Here is a 13804-nt window from a genome sequence, read left to right on the forward strand (position 1 = left end):
TAATTTTGAGGACAATATATACTAGTATTCAAATATGGTCTCGAATTTCCTCCTGTCAATTAGGCATTTGATTAACTGGTTATTAAACGAAGCAATGGCATGGCAACGGCAAATATGTCGAGCAACTTTTGTGGAGTTTGAGGCAGGGGTTCTTTATTTATAGTGGAAATTGCTTAAACTCCTTAAATATTCAAATTACAGCAAATTTCTTTTGTTCTCGATGGTAGATGTCTAATAAATATTAGTATGTGCACAAATAACATGGTGTTTGTTTAACTATATTACGGTGGAGATTTCAGAATCCGATCGTGACCACCCCCTCACAAAGTCTAATGGTGCGTTCCTAAGTGAATTGTTCTGGCATTGGGAAGCAAACTCAACATTACAGGATTTTATTAGAGCCAGTTAAAGGGCCTGAGAGGTAACTGCAAAATTTAACCAACCTCAGGTTACCATTTAATTTTCGCAGATATTCATTGCTATCTATAAATTTTGCTTACGGCAGAATAGGCGAAACAAAGACAAGATTTTTGTTAATTCTGCCATTTCCAAAGCTTGCCATACTATTTTTTGCTCACGTGTTGACACACGTGTGCATATGTCGCAGCGATGTCTGTCTGTCTGTGTGTCTGTCTGTCTGTCTGTCTGTCTGTGTACTCAATATCTCAAAAATGGCTCATCAGATCAGAATCAAATCTGGTACATAGATTTAGTTTGCAAATGGCAAGAGCTGATTAGTTTTTGGTGGGTGTGGCTTGCTTGCTTTTTGCTCATTTGCATAATTAATGATTTTAAAAAAACCTGATATATATTGACAACGACCGCACACAATTTGATGAGATTCGCTTCAAATGTTGATCACACCAAGATATATCAGCTTTGAAAGGGGTGACGTGAAAGATAATTACTAATTTGCATGTTTAATGAAATTTCCTAATTAGGAGTATATATCTGAATTTACTCGATCAAAATTGACGAAACTTGGTATGCATATTGAAGATACTATGATTTAACCTTATTGAAAGTCATTAAGCATTTTTACTACATCCAAATCCCAATTTGCATATTTAATGAATTTTTGAAATTAAGGATATGTATTTGTGCCCCTTTGGGGGAGCGAGTCGACCGCCCTCAAAGGGAGTAATTAAGTTTTTCAGAGTTGTGACCTTTGACATCAAACTTTCAGTCGAGTTAGCCTGTGTTTGCAGCTCGTCTGAGTTTTGGCAATCTTTGAACCTACCCTTTTTGTCTTTTTCGGACATTACCACCGAGACACAGTTTGGTGGCCATTCCTCTAGCTACCGATCAAGATCAATACTCATCTTAGTTCTTACAACGACAACGTCAACATTTTCCTCGACATGCTGAGTCGCGTAGCCGCAGCTAAGAAGCCAACATCACGTGGCAGGCCGAGAGGTAGAAAAGCTTCGAATCCACCTCCTGACGGACTGGATCAGCTTGTTTCATCGGACATTGCTTCCGAATTTTTGTCAGAGTTCCGAGCATTAAGAGAAGAAGTGAATAGCATCAAGACCGACATTCATTCAAGTCGGAATTTATCCACAGACGCTGGGACTGAAACTCAAACTACCACGCCAAATCAAGACGGGAACAGTCATGTTGCAAATGCTACAAACTTGCAACATTCTGGCGCCAATGAACCCGCCGCGCCAAACATCGATCAGCTGAGAAGCATGATGGCAGCAGACACCCAACTTCAGCGTGAATTGCGAGAGGCACAGCACAGCGATGTTCCCGATTTTCTCAACACAACGCAGGACATTGGTTCTAATTTTAAGTTGGGTAAGTCTCAACGTTTTCTCACGAGAAAAGACAAGGCTACTGTGTCGGTTTCATGGCCCCATATGACGGCACAACCACGACCATTCGGGGGTGGCAAGGAAATAAGTTACGTTCTATGACTATGAACGAATTCGTTGAGGGCTATACATCGATTTTGCTTTCGGACACCATCTCAGACACCGAGAAGCGGGTACGCTTACGACATTTGAACATGCTCATGCGGTTTGCATCAGTCTATCCATGGGACGCAGTCTTGAAGTTCCACGGCGCCTTTTTACAAATTAAGGATATATATTTGAAGTTACATGACCAAAATTGATGAAACTTGCTATGTGCATTGAAGATTCTATGATAGAACATTATTAAATGTACTTCAGCATTTTTACATCAGCCAATTCCTAATTTGCATATTTTATGAACTTTCCTAATTAGGGGTATTTATCTGATTTGAAGAGACCAAAGTTGATGAAACTGGCTATGCACATTAAAGATACTATGATAGAACATTATTGAAAGTCACTAAGCATTTAAACTTTAGCCAATTCCTTATTTGCATATTTAATGAACTTTCATAATCAGGGATATTTATCTGTATTGACTAAACCAAAGTTGACAAAACTTGCTATGTACATTTAAGATGCTACAATACGACATTATTGAAAGTCATTAAGCATTTTTACTTCATCCAGCTCCTAATTTGCATATTTAATGAATTTTTGAAATTACGGATATATATTTGAATTTACATAACGAAAATTGATGAAACTTGCTATGTACATTAAAGATACTATTATGTAGGCTAACATTATTGAAATGCATTAAGCATTTTTGCTTCAGCCAATTCCTAATGTGTGTATTTAATTAACTTTCCTAATTAGGGATATATACTTGGATTTATTTGACAGTTGGCGTAACATGCTATGTACATTGATGATTATAACTTATTATTATTATTATTATTATTATTATTATTATTATTTATTTATTTATTTATTTATTTATTTATTTATTTATTTATTTATTTTTATACTGGTTAGCTCCCTCAGTCAAAAATGTACTGATTTCCAGGGAGGACCTGTGTAGAATAAAATAAAATATTACAATACAATAAAACTAAAAAAAATTGAAAGGAATAAAAAGGCAAAATTCACAACATGATTATTTTGCAATAGCGAAGCGACCGAGGATCTGGAAGTCGAGACTAGTGGTGAAGTGACTGCGGTTCGAGTGTCAGAGCTCCGTAAAGTGGGGTAGGGACTGTTTACTGACCCATTCTTGGCATTCTTTCAAATTCAGAAAAGGGCGATGTAACCTTACATGACAAAACGCCGACCGCATAATAAATTATGCAAACAGGGAAAGCAGACAAGCCAATAGTATGACTTCTTGTATATGAATACCCCTAGTCTGAGGCCGTCAAAACGGCAACAAGGAAACCAGGTAAGTATAGAGTTAGGGTGTGACGAACCTTAGAGTAACACTGCACTATTTCATGGGCTTTTGTTGACGTGCGTTTTCGAGAGTGAAGGTTTTTGAACCTTTCTGCGTATCAAACTTCATAAGACATAAGTTGTACGTCAGGTGTAGCCATCGACGACTCCAACTCAATACGTTGACAGTTGTCTCGACGCAGGAAACTTGGAAATAGAGAAATGTATAAGCCTTCAAGACCTGGTTATGACCCGGCCGCAAGACCAGGTAAGTCTCTATTGTTACAGAAAGGTCTCAGTGATTCTTTATCAACCAATGTTCAAAATAGTTTGTCACAGCAAGAAATCTAAATTTCGTTTATATATGTCAGCACATTGCATTGTCTATATTTGAATACCTATCACGCGCAGTTAAACTATCAGCATACATATAAACTAATCAGATTATCAGTTCTAGGTTGCTAAGCTACATTTTGAGATATGTTGTCGTAGATGATCCTTGACCATGCACATCCGCGCGTTCCGCTTGCAGTATGCAGTACTACTGTGCAGGAGACGATGCAATGCAATGCCTGACACATGCTACGTGTATGGCTGTAATAATAAATAAAATAGGGAAGCTGGAAAAATATATTTAGCATACCGACGGAAGTTATACACAAGGGGGAAAATCAAGAAAGTTGAGTAAACTTCGACGTGAAAAAAGTCCTGTCAACCTGTCAGCATCTGGCACCATGTTGTTTTGCCCGTCACGCGTCACTTCAGTGGTAACAACAACGTTTGGTGGATCGCATGTCCAGCTCACGTGATTGATTGTAAAGAATAGAGGCGACAACAATCTGTACGTGTACAAAGATTACACAAAGACGCTAGCCATTGGCAAGCTAATGAGCGCTCGCTGTGATTGTTCGATGCTAATAGTGGTTCTGTGTATCAAAACGCCTGTAACCTCCACAAACGTAATAATCTCCACAAATGTAATATCAACCACAATTTTAATAAAATCAACCACAAATGTCATAAAACAGTCAACCATTAATGTAACAACCCGCAACCACAAATGTAATAAACAAATTAACCATAAATGTAATAAAACACAACCATAAATGTAATAAACTTGAACTTGCATATGTGATCATTTGTTTATCAATGCCCTGAATAAATAATAACGTTAATAAGACTAGTGTAATGTTATTGCATACTTTCCTGAAACTAGTTTTCCTTTCCGAAAAACAGAATAGAATACTTAGAGAACACAATCAGAAAACAGCGAGGTACCGATCAAAGCATTAGATAATGGAAGTGGAACAGCAGTTCTAGACACTGATAATTACATAATAAGGAAGCGTCAAAATAACTCGTCAACCAGTGATACCACACAAAGTTTATGACACATGGCTCAGAACAAATTACAGAGAAATATACAACCTTATAACAGAAACTTACGACACAAAGAATGTTGACGAGAACATGTATCCATATTTAAATCTAGTAAAAACAATACGAACACTATCTTGTACACAGCAGAACAAAATTAGACATCCTAACATCGCCAGTGAAGGAGCAAACATCAAGTTGGACCACATAGGAATACAGAAAATCTATCGATTATTCCACACAATTTATCCACTGAAGACGAATTTGAGTAGTATACAGTCTCCTCCACTCTGGAGTAGAGACTGCACTGACGTTCAGATTACAGCTGTGTCTCGCCATGGCCAATCAGTTTTGTACACAAAATAGGGAAACGTAAAATACACTCTCAAATATACAAAACACACTAAACGCAAACAATTAAGATATGAATGATGTGTAGAGTTGCTTTCTTTATTACATAGATAAATATTTAAGGGCTAATTCCTCAATTGCAACAACAAAATAGATTTATTACACTTATGGTTGACAAGTATTACATTTATGGGTGATTTTTTATTACATTAATGGTTACTATTTATTACAATTGTGGTTGGTGTTTTTATTACATTTATGGTTGATTTTTGTCACATTTATGGGTGATATTACATTTATGAGTGCATTTTATTACAATTATGGTTGATGTTACATTTATGGAGATTATTACATTTGTGGAGGTTACAACGCCAACTGATCACTCACAGCATGGCATTCACAGACATTAAACAAATGGTTGTTTTTTTTCGGCAGATGATAAAACATGGCATGTAATCATTCCGTTCCATTTTGGCATGGTTCCAAATTGGAATGGAAGGATTAAAAATTTGAATGGAATGATTCCAATGGAATGGTTCCAAATTGGAATTTACAGTACAGGTGTCTCGTTCAGATTAGGGGGCTTCTCCATAATTTGCAGCATTTTGAAAAGTAGATGTTGTAGCAAAGTAATTGCTTGTTTGGCATAGGCCCCTATTCATTTAATTCACGTCGACAGGCTTTCAGGGGGAAAGAGGGTTAATTTGATGAAGAGAAGGGTTGAAGAGTTTAAAGAACAAACATTTGTAAACAACTAAAGAAACAAATTGTTAATTTTGCTCTAAAACCAAAAGTTCCAACAGATTGATTTTACGTCAAGAAAACACTTTGGGTTTTAAAAAACGTGTTGACACCACATTTCCTTCCACCCTTCCACCAATCACACAGTACTCCCAGTGGAAAAGGTCTCTGTATGTGGTTTCTTTGTATGACTATCAACCCTTGAAATGGTTTCATGTAACTGATAATTCTCAAACCATTGGTGATACAAATCTTCCATAAAAACTTTGTGTTAATAATAAAATCGGTGTTTTTCCATCTGTCTAAATATGTTAACATGCACCAGTTTATACTGAAATAATTAAATGACAGCATCCCTAATCTTACTCGGTTCTAAACTTTACAAAGTTAAAAAAACATATATTTCAAAGTAAAATTACCCTTTATGCAATGTCGTGTCTATTAAATATAATGGAAAACAATACTACCGGAACTCAAGTCGAATCTGAAATATTCATGTCATTTCCTGCAGAACGTATGTTGTAGCATAACATATGAATGATGACATTTTGCTCGGTACATTTCCAATAATCATGCAGACTCATGCATTCATTTCATTAAGATAAACTTGAGACCACCGCTTCAAAAAGTGATTTTTGCATGATATTCTGATCTTCAGTAAAGCACTTCTTATTTCAAAATCTTGAGTTGTTTAAGTCATTTTTATCTATTGTGTAATTCACCAAAGTGGTGATAAGACTGTCATGTGATAACTTGGCTGATGTCAGGGATTGTTGACAGCCAGGATCGAAGAGAGTTCAATATATTGAATACTTCCTGTATGTAACATAACTGTCAATATACATCCAAGAAAAAACCTTGATGCAAAACATCACTCACTGATCATGAGTAGTGATCAAAGTGTAGTTCAGCTTGTTTTATTAATGTAAAATTTATCTGCTGGTTGTATGGCAAAATATTTTTTAAATATTTTTTAAATATTTTTTTGTTCCTGGAAGGTTTTACAAATTATTATTCCTTGAATCCTTCAAACCCCTCCCCAATTCAATAAATGCTTTACCCCAAGAAAGTATGTCAATATATATATATATATATATATATATATATATATATAATATATATATATATATATATATATATATATATATATAATATATAATTATATATATATATATATATATATATATATATATATATATATATATATATATATATATATATATATATATATATATATATCAGTGGCTTGGTGTCAATTCAGGCAATGTATAGTGCTCGATGCGTTTCCGCAGGGCATAGGTATTGCTAGACGTGGAACTTGTCGTGATTACTCTACAGACTGTTTCATGCGCTTGGCAATCGTCAGGAGTGATGTTGGCGGGCTCGTTGCTACCTATATATAGGGTCAGGTGTATATGCAAACGAGGCTGTTGTTCTGGCGCGTTCAAGTGTTAATGAGAAGGAATTTGCTTCTGTGTCTACATTTCGAAAGAAATTCTGTACGTTTGTTTAGCAGTGTCGACTTGTCCGAGTTGATAATGTGAAATTTCTCCGTGATGCAGAGGTTACAGCGTTTTGTCTTGGTTGAGTAAGGCTGGGCTCTGTCAATGATAGACCATTAAAAACAATGTGAAAGTCAGCTACAGCTGTACAAGAAATATGGGCAGTATCATCAGAGCCCATAACAACCACCTCCTACACAACGACAACAAACCAACCAAACCATGTAACTGCCGCAAAAAAGAAGATTGCCCATTGTCCGGAAACTGTCTCACGCCTTCAGTAGTATACAAAGCCACCGTAAATACAAGCAATGATACAAAGCACTATATCGGACTCACGGACTCAGCTTTCAAAACAAGATATACATATCACAAATATACTTTCAAAACATCAAAACACAGGAACAGCACGGAACTCTCAAAATACATATGGACCCTCAAGGACAGCGAAACAAAATACAACGTCACATGGTCTATCATTGACAGAGCCCAGCCTTACTCAACCAAGACAAAACGCTGTAACCTCTGCATCACGGAGAAATTTCACATTATCAACTCGGACAAGTCGACACTGCTAAACAAACGTACAGAATTTCTTTCGAAATGTAGACACAGAAGCAAATTCCTTCTCATTAACACTTGAACGCGCCAGAACAACAGCCTCGTTTGCATATACACCTGACCCTATATATAGGTAGCAACGAGCCCGCCAACATCACTCCTGACGATTGCCAAGCGCATGAAACAGTCTGTAGAGTAATCACGACAAGTTCCACGTCTAGCAATATATATATATATATATATATATATATATATATATATATATATATATATATATATATATATATACGAAATATATATATATATATATATATATATATAATATATATATTATATATACGAAGTATGCGGTTCGACTTGTCCGATACAAAAGTGTGCTCAATACAAAAGTAGAGCGAGATATATAAAGGATGCTGGAGAATTGATTTTACAATTTCATCTCTACAACGTTGTTTTGTGAGTCGCGAGACTCACTCATCAGGAGACTAGACTGGAGTGAATCTGCATGGGCTAAACATCGCTGGTTACACAGATGGTGGAATTTTGGTTGAGATTGACAGTTGTTGCATAACAATATATTGCTGCTGCTATGAATATTCATGTTTACGGAGAGGACTGATTTACTTCGACATTGTTATGCAATAACTAGTAACTCCCGTATATCCATCGAAGTAAATTATTCCTCTCCATAAACATGAATATTCATAGCAGCAGCAATATATTTTTATTCAACAACTGTCAATCTCAACCAAAATTCCACCACCTGTGTAACCAGCGATGTTAGCCCATGTAGATTCACTCCAGTCTAGTCTCCTGATGAGTGAGTCTCGCGACTCACGAATCAACGTTGTAGAGATGAAATTGTAAAATCAATCATACGACAATTTACTGGAAATTCTAATTTGAATTCTAATTTGGAACCATTCCATTCCAATCTGGAACCATACTAAAATGGAATGGCAGGGCTCGAAATTAACGGTAGTCCCGCGTCCACAGACTACCAACTTTATCCTTGGGCTACCAAAGTGCATGAAATGGTAGCCCAAACGGACTACCAAAGCCTGGGACAAATGCTTGACATGCGATGCCCGTCACTTTGGGACGAGGTAAATGCAGTCAACATGCAATTATCCTTTCATCTGTGAAGAGGTTTCTTCCTGGCGACTATTACAATTTTCGCTGCTATGTTATTGTTTTCACAAGATGCAGAGTGTTTGATACCAGAATGTTTAATTGCTTTTCCGTGTGCAGTCTTTGCATGCCAGTTCCCACTATGCTGTTGATGGGCAGCATACAAGACATACCTGTGTCAAGTTTTGGTGTTTTGATGCTGAAATTTCACAAAACTGCCACTTCTGTATCCAGAGATTGTGTTATCAGTTTGATTTGAAATAGTAATATAAAACACTGTGTCAGACAAGCTTGGAAATCGTGGCTGAGTTGCGCTGTCTTTTATCTATGGTTGTCAATCAGTATCAATGTATTACAGTCTGTATGGAGAGACTCGGTTGTAACAAGGCATGCCAGTTCATAAAGATCATAAAAATATATTTTTATTTGTTTTTCTTTACTCAAGTTACAAGTTCTTTGGATGTATAAGCCGATTTTGAAAGTGATTGAAAGAGTTAAAAATGTACATACAGTAGCATAAATTAAGCGTTCATGACACATAACATAGGGTTTCTCGAGTGGAAGCTCCTATAGTTTTACTGCTTTTTTGTGTTGCTGAACCGGGGCTTATACTTGGACAAGTACAGTATCCCTAAGCTAAAATATGCACGGACTACCAGACATTGTCGCTGGGCTACCGACCTCAGAAAATGGTAGCCCAAGTGGACTACCAGGGTAAAAAGTTAATTTTGAGCCCTGAATGGAATTGTTCCGTTCCGGGTTTTATCATCTGCCGTAAGCTTAATTGTAGTGTACACTTGCAGGCGTTCTAATAACACACAGCATGCAGAAATATTTAGATGTAGCATGTTAAAACACAGTCCGTCCACAAAATTTTGTTGAGAGGCCTGTGCCTATAGAACAACCATTCAAAGTGTGATTATTTCATAGTTTATGCGACTAAAGTTGACAACTCTAGTTTTCTCCATGTTGCCCTGACTTAGTAATTCTTTCTCGTAATGATCACCTGTGAATCAGGTTATATGGATTGTACTTTTGGGGTACATTAGTTATATTTACATGTAGTCATTGAAGGTTTATGAGTGTATCATATCATACATTGGTTAGTTTTGTATGTATAAGTGACTTTCTACAATTAGGCTATATCAAAGCTGAATGCACAGAATTTGAACAATGTCAAATGAAATATTAATGAATCACCGGTGTTTATCTCATTTTGAACATAAGAAGTGCACAGTATAACAGACTCTCATAATCACCTGTATTTTGGTTATTTTTGCCTTTATACAATGTTCTGATGCATTCTTTTGGAAGCAATGCAAACTATTCTCTTTTCTCGTCTGGTTGAGAAACAAAGAAATAGTGCGTATTGAATGATGGAATTGTCCAAGCACTCTGCTTTGGTTCGAATCTATTGTTTTGAATGAAGGAGCCTGACTTCACATCAGAAAGGGGGCGAGAGCATGAAACAGACAAAGGTGGTCACTCTAATCTACCCCGTGTGCTCAAAGTACTAACTGTTCATAATAAAAGAAGCAAGGCTTCCATGTGTGTGTGACGTATAAAACATCTCTGTTTTTATTTTTCAGTCGACAAGCCACCGAGAGAACGTCCGAAATCGCCAAAGCGACCTAAAACTCCACCTCCGCCTACTAACTACAAAAGCTAAAGAGCGAATTTGTCATGGTAGTGACCGTAGACGATAATTGTATAGAATAGCCTGCAATGGATGGATGCGACTTATCGGTAACCACTGATTGCGGTAACTAACCCCGTGACGAACTGGACTATAGCATTGCTTTGATATATAACTAGTTTCTCTATATGTACTTGTAATTTTCTTTGTGCAAATTTGAAAGATTATGACATACTGATGCTTTGATACCTAAGTAGTTTCTCTACGTACTGATCAGCACGGCGTGAAGTGATGTACTTTTTATTTCTTAAACCTACTTAGTAAATGGCTTGCATCATATAGCGATTCTAGTTTAATCGACGAAGTAAAGAAGACGATTCAAGGCGAAACTTTATCTGTCCTTTATATCCTAACAAATGATATGTCTCAATTTAGTTTTTCGCTGTCGTCCGTATTCTCGATTTGTTAGAAGACTTGAAAGAGGGAGACAGCCTATAGGAAAAATAGTCATTGCGATCACAACGCAACTACAGGTTGCAGAATACAGGTGTATTATTTTCAGTGTGTCAGCTTTTCCCGACTAATTTAAACGTGTTTTGCTCAAACACTTTTCTTTTGTTTCTGTGTATATGTTCTTTTAATTCATGACGTCATTTTAGCACCTCTAATTTGTAAGTTTGTTGAAATACATCCACTGCTGAACCTATAGTTCTAGTTTTCATTAATTAAATGTAACATAATTCGTAGATTTTATGAATTAATCATTCTGAGAGAGAGAGAGAGAGAGAGAGAGAGAGAGAGAGAGAGAGAGAGAGAGAGAGAGAGAGAGAGTGAGTGGGAAGAGGAGAGGCGTTGGGTATTAAGGAGGACTGTTGTTCGATCAAAAATTTAAATTGGTACGGTGCGAACCTCACACGGATAGTTTGGAAAGAACCTCATGCATTGACAAAATGTCAACAACAGATTTCTCAAATTCTCTCATAACGAAATTCTAATACATCAGTGATTTTCCATTGTCCAGATGTGGATGTGGTTGCTCTTTCCCCTTTTTAGTTGTTTTAAATCAGTCTCCGTAAAACGGGAAGGTAAAACGCAAAAAAGTCCGTTTATTTAAGGTGACACAAATTCCAGGGCTCCCATAGAGAGCTAAGCCGAGCATGTGAACACCCTACATGAGCAAAAAAAACATTCGACTGAGCGTGAAAATGTCCTACATGAGCAAAAAGAACATTAGCCTGAGCGTGAAAACAACCTACATGAGCAAAAAAACATGTTGCATTGTGGGGAATTTCAAGACGGCAGCCGCCATGACAGCCAAATAATGCTTCTCAACGGTAGAATCGACCAAAATATGTACTCACCAGAGCTTTCAGTGCAGGCTGTCATGGCAGCTGCCATCTTGAAAATACCCACGATGCAACATGTTTTTTGCTCGTGTAAGGTGTTTTCACGCTCAGCCTAATGTTTTTTTGCTCATGTAGGGTGTTCACATGCTCGGCTTAGCTCTCTATGGGAGCCCTGAATTCTGTAGCTATCGAAAGGGCAAACACAAAAGAGAAACTGACTTCATTTGCAAGTTTCTAAGGTGTGAAGCCGTAAGAAACTTCTCCAGCCACACTCCATACTTCTGGTAATGATGTTCCTACAATCGCGACAGCATTGAACAAAGATCTTTCGATCATTAGTAATTGGTGTGACGAAAACACATTGTGTATCAATTGAGACTAATCAAAATCAATATTAAGTACATCTTCACAAAAGGGGTGCCACCTCAGTATGAAGTCACTTGCCGTTTCTGTGAATAACATTGACTTAGATTGTGTAAAGATTGAAAAAGTACTCTTACATTATGATCTGGATTGGTCTTATCACATATGTCATATTGAATCTTAAGTTAAGCCCAAGCTGTACCTTCTATCGAGAGTGGAGCGGTTTTGACTCTACGTTCTAGAAAAATATTTTACAGTAGCTTCATATTACCGTATCTTTCTTATTGTTCTAATGTTTGGGGCTCTACACCGGCTGCCAATGTAGATATTCTACAAAAACGAGCCATTCGTTTAATTTTGGAAATGATTCTACTGTGCCAATCGAGGATCTTTATTCCCGATTACAATGGTTACCATTAAGCCTTAAAGTAACATTAAGTAATTCATCCTTGATTTTAAAGCTACGAAAAAGCTCACACCAGACTATATTAATTCACTTTTTACTGAGTATCGTCCCATGAGAAGCTACGATCGGCTGGTCAGTATCTTTTACAGATTCCCAGAGCGAGAACTGAATTTTTTAGAAAGTCATTCCGAGTCACAGGTGCTAAAGATTTAAAAAAATTACCTCTTCATTTAAGAAAACTAGACAGTGTGGAAACTTTAAAAAAAAAGCCTGCAAAAATTATTTATTTACTCAGTTTCTAGAAGACAGATCTTTGTAATTCTAGTTTGCTTTTTAAAGTTTTTGTCTTTGTTTTTGCTATATTTTGAAAACGTCCCATTGTACTTTTCCTTGTCTCATGTCTTTTGTTTACTTATTTTTTCCATGTGGAAATGTTATTTTTATGTGTCTCGACCTCCATGAAAAGAGGTTTATTGTATAAAAAATATAGAGTTATCAAGAGCAATAAATAAAGATTAATAAAAAATAAATAATAATAAAAATAATGTTTATTGTTAGGGCCAAACCAAGGATAGATTTGGTCATTGGTGTTTACCAGATGATCATTGCACTTGTCACGGGGTCAGAATTCCGCCAAAATTAGCTTGGTGTATATTTACTAAATGTCATGATTGTTGTGTCACTATTTGACTATTTTTTTCGTCTGTCGTTATTTTGCCATTATTTTGCCAATATTTGGTCGTTATTATCTCAGAATTCAGTCATTATTTGGTTATTCAGTAGTTAGTATTTCACTATTTAGTGTGGATGACTTTATTTCGATTTTATATCATATTAATTATGCCTATTTTAGGTTATTAGGTCGATACTGTAATGTTAATTGAAATTTTTGCTCACAGTTCAGCTCATTATTATGTGATTATTTGTTGACCTACTTATTTAACCTGCCTTACTCATACCCAGAACGACATTGCTCAAAACGGCGACCTGGCTAGCAGAAGCGATTCGCAGAAACTACAAGAAAAGTGCTGATGGTGTGAACCATCGGTACCTCGGCGAAAATTGTTGTTTGGCTAAATTATTTGTCATCTGAAAAGTAACTGGTCCAAAAAATCAGAGACGAGACTGTCAAGGTGTTTAACCCACGATCTTAATTT

At 36.5% G+C, this 13804-nt stretch overlaps 1 long non-coding RNA gene across 1 annotated transcript; it reads left to right on the top strand.

Annotated features, from left to right (window-relative positions):
• Nucleotides 1–3238: 3238 nt before the first annotated feature.
• On the top strand, nt 3239–11278 carry LOC139151809 (uncharacterized). Its single transcript, XR_011556495.1, has 2 exons — nt 3239–3501; nt 10486–11278. It is a non-coding gene; the product is annotated as an uncharacterized lncRNA (long non-coding RNA).
• The last annotated feature ends 2526 nt before the right edge of the window (nt 11279–13804 follow it).

Source organism: Ptychodera flava, chromosome 15, assembly GCF_041260155.1.
Source record: "Ptychodera flava strain L36383 chromosome 15, AS_Pfla_20210202, whole genome shotgun sequence".
NCBI classification, from domain to species: Eukaryota; Metazoa; Hemichordata; class Enteropneusta; family Ptychoderidae; genus Ptychodera; species Ptychodera flava.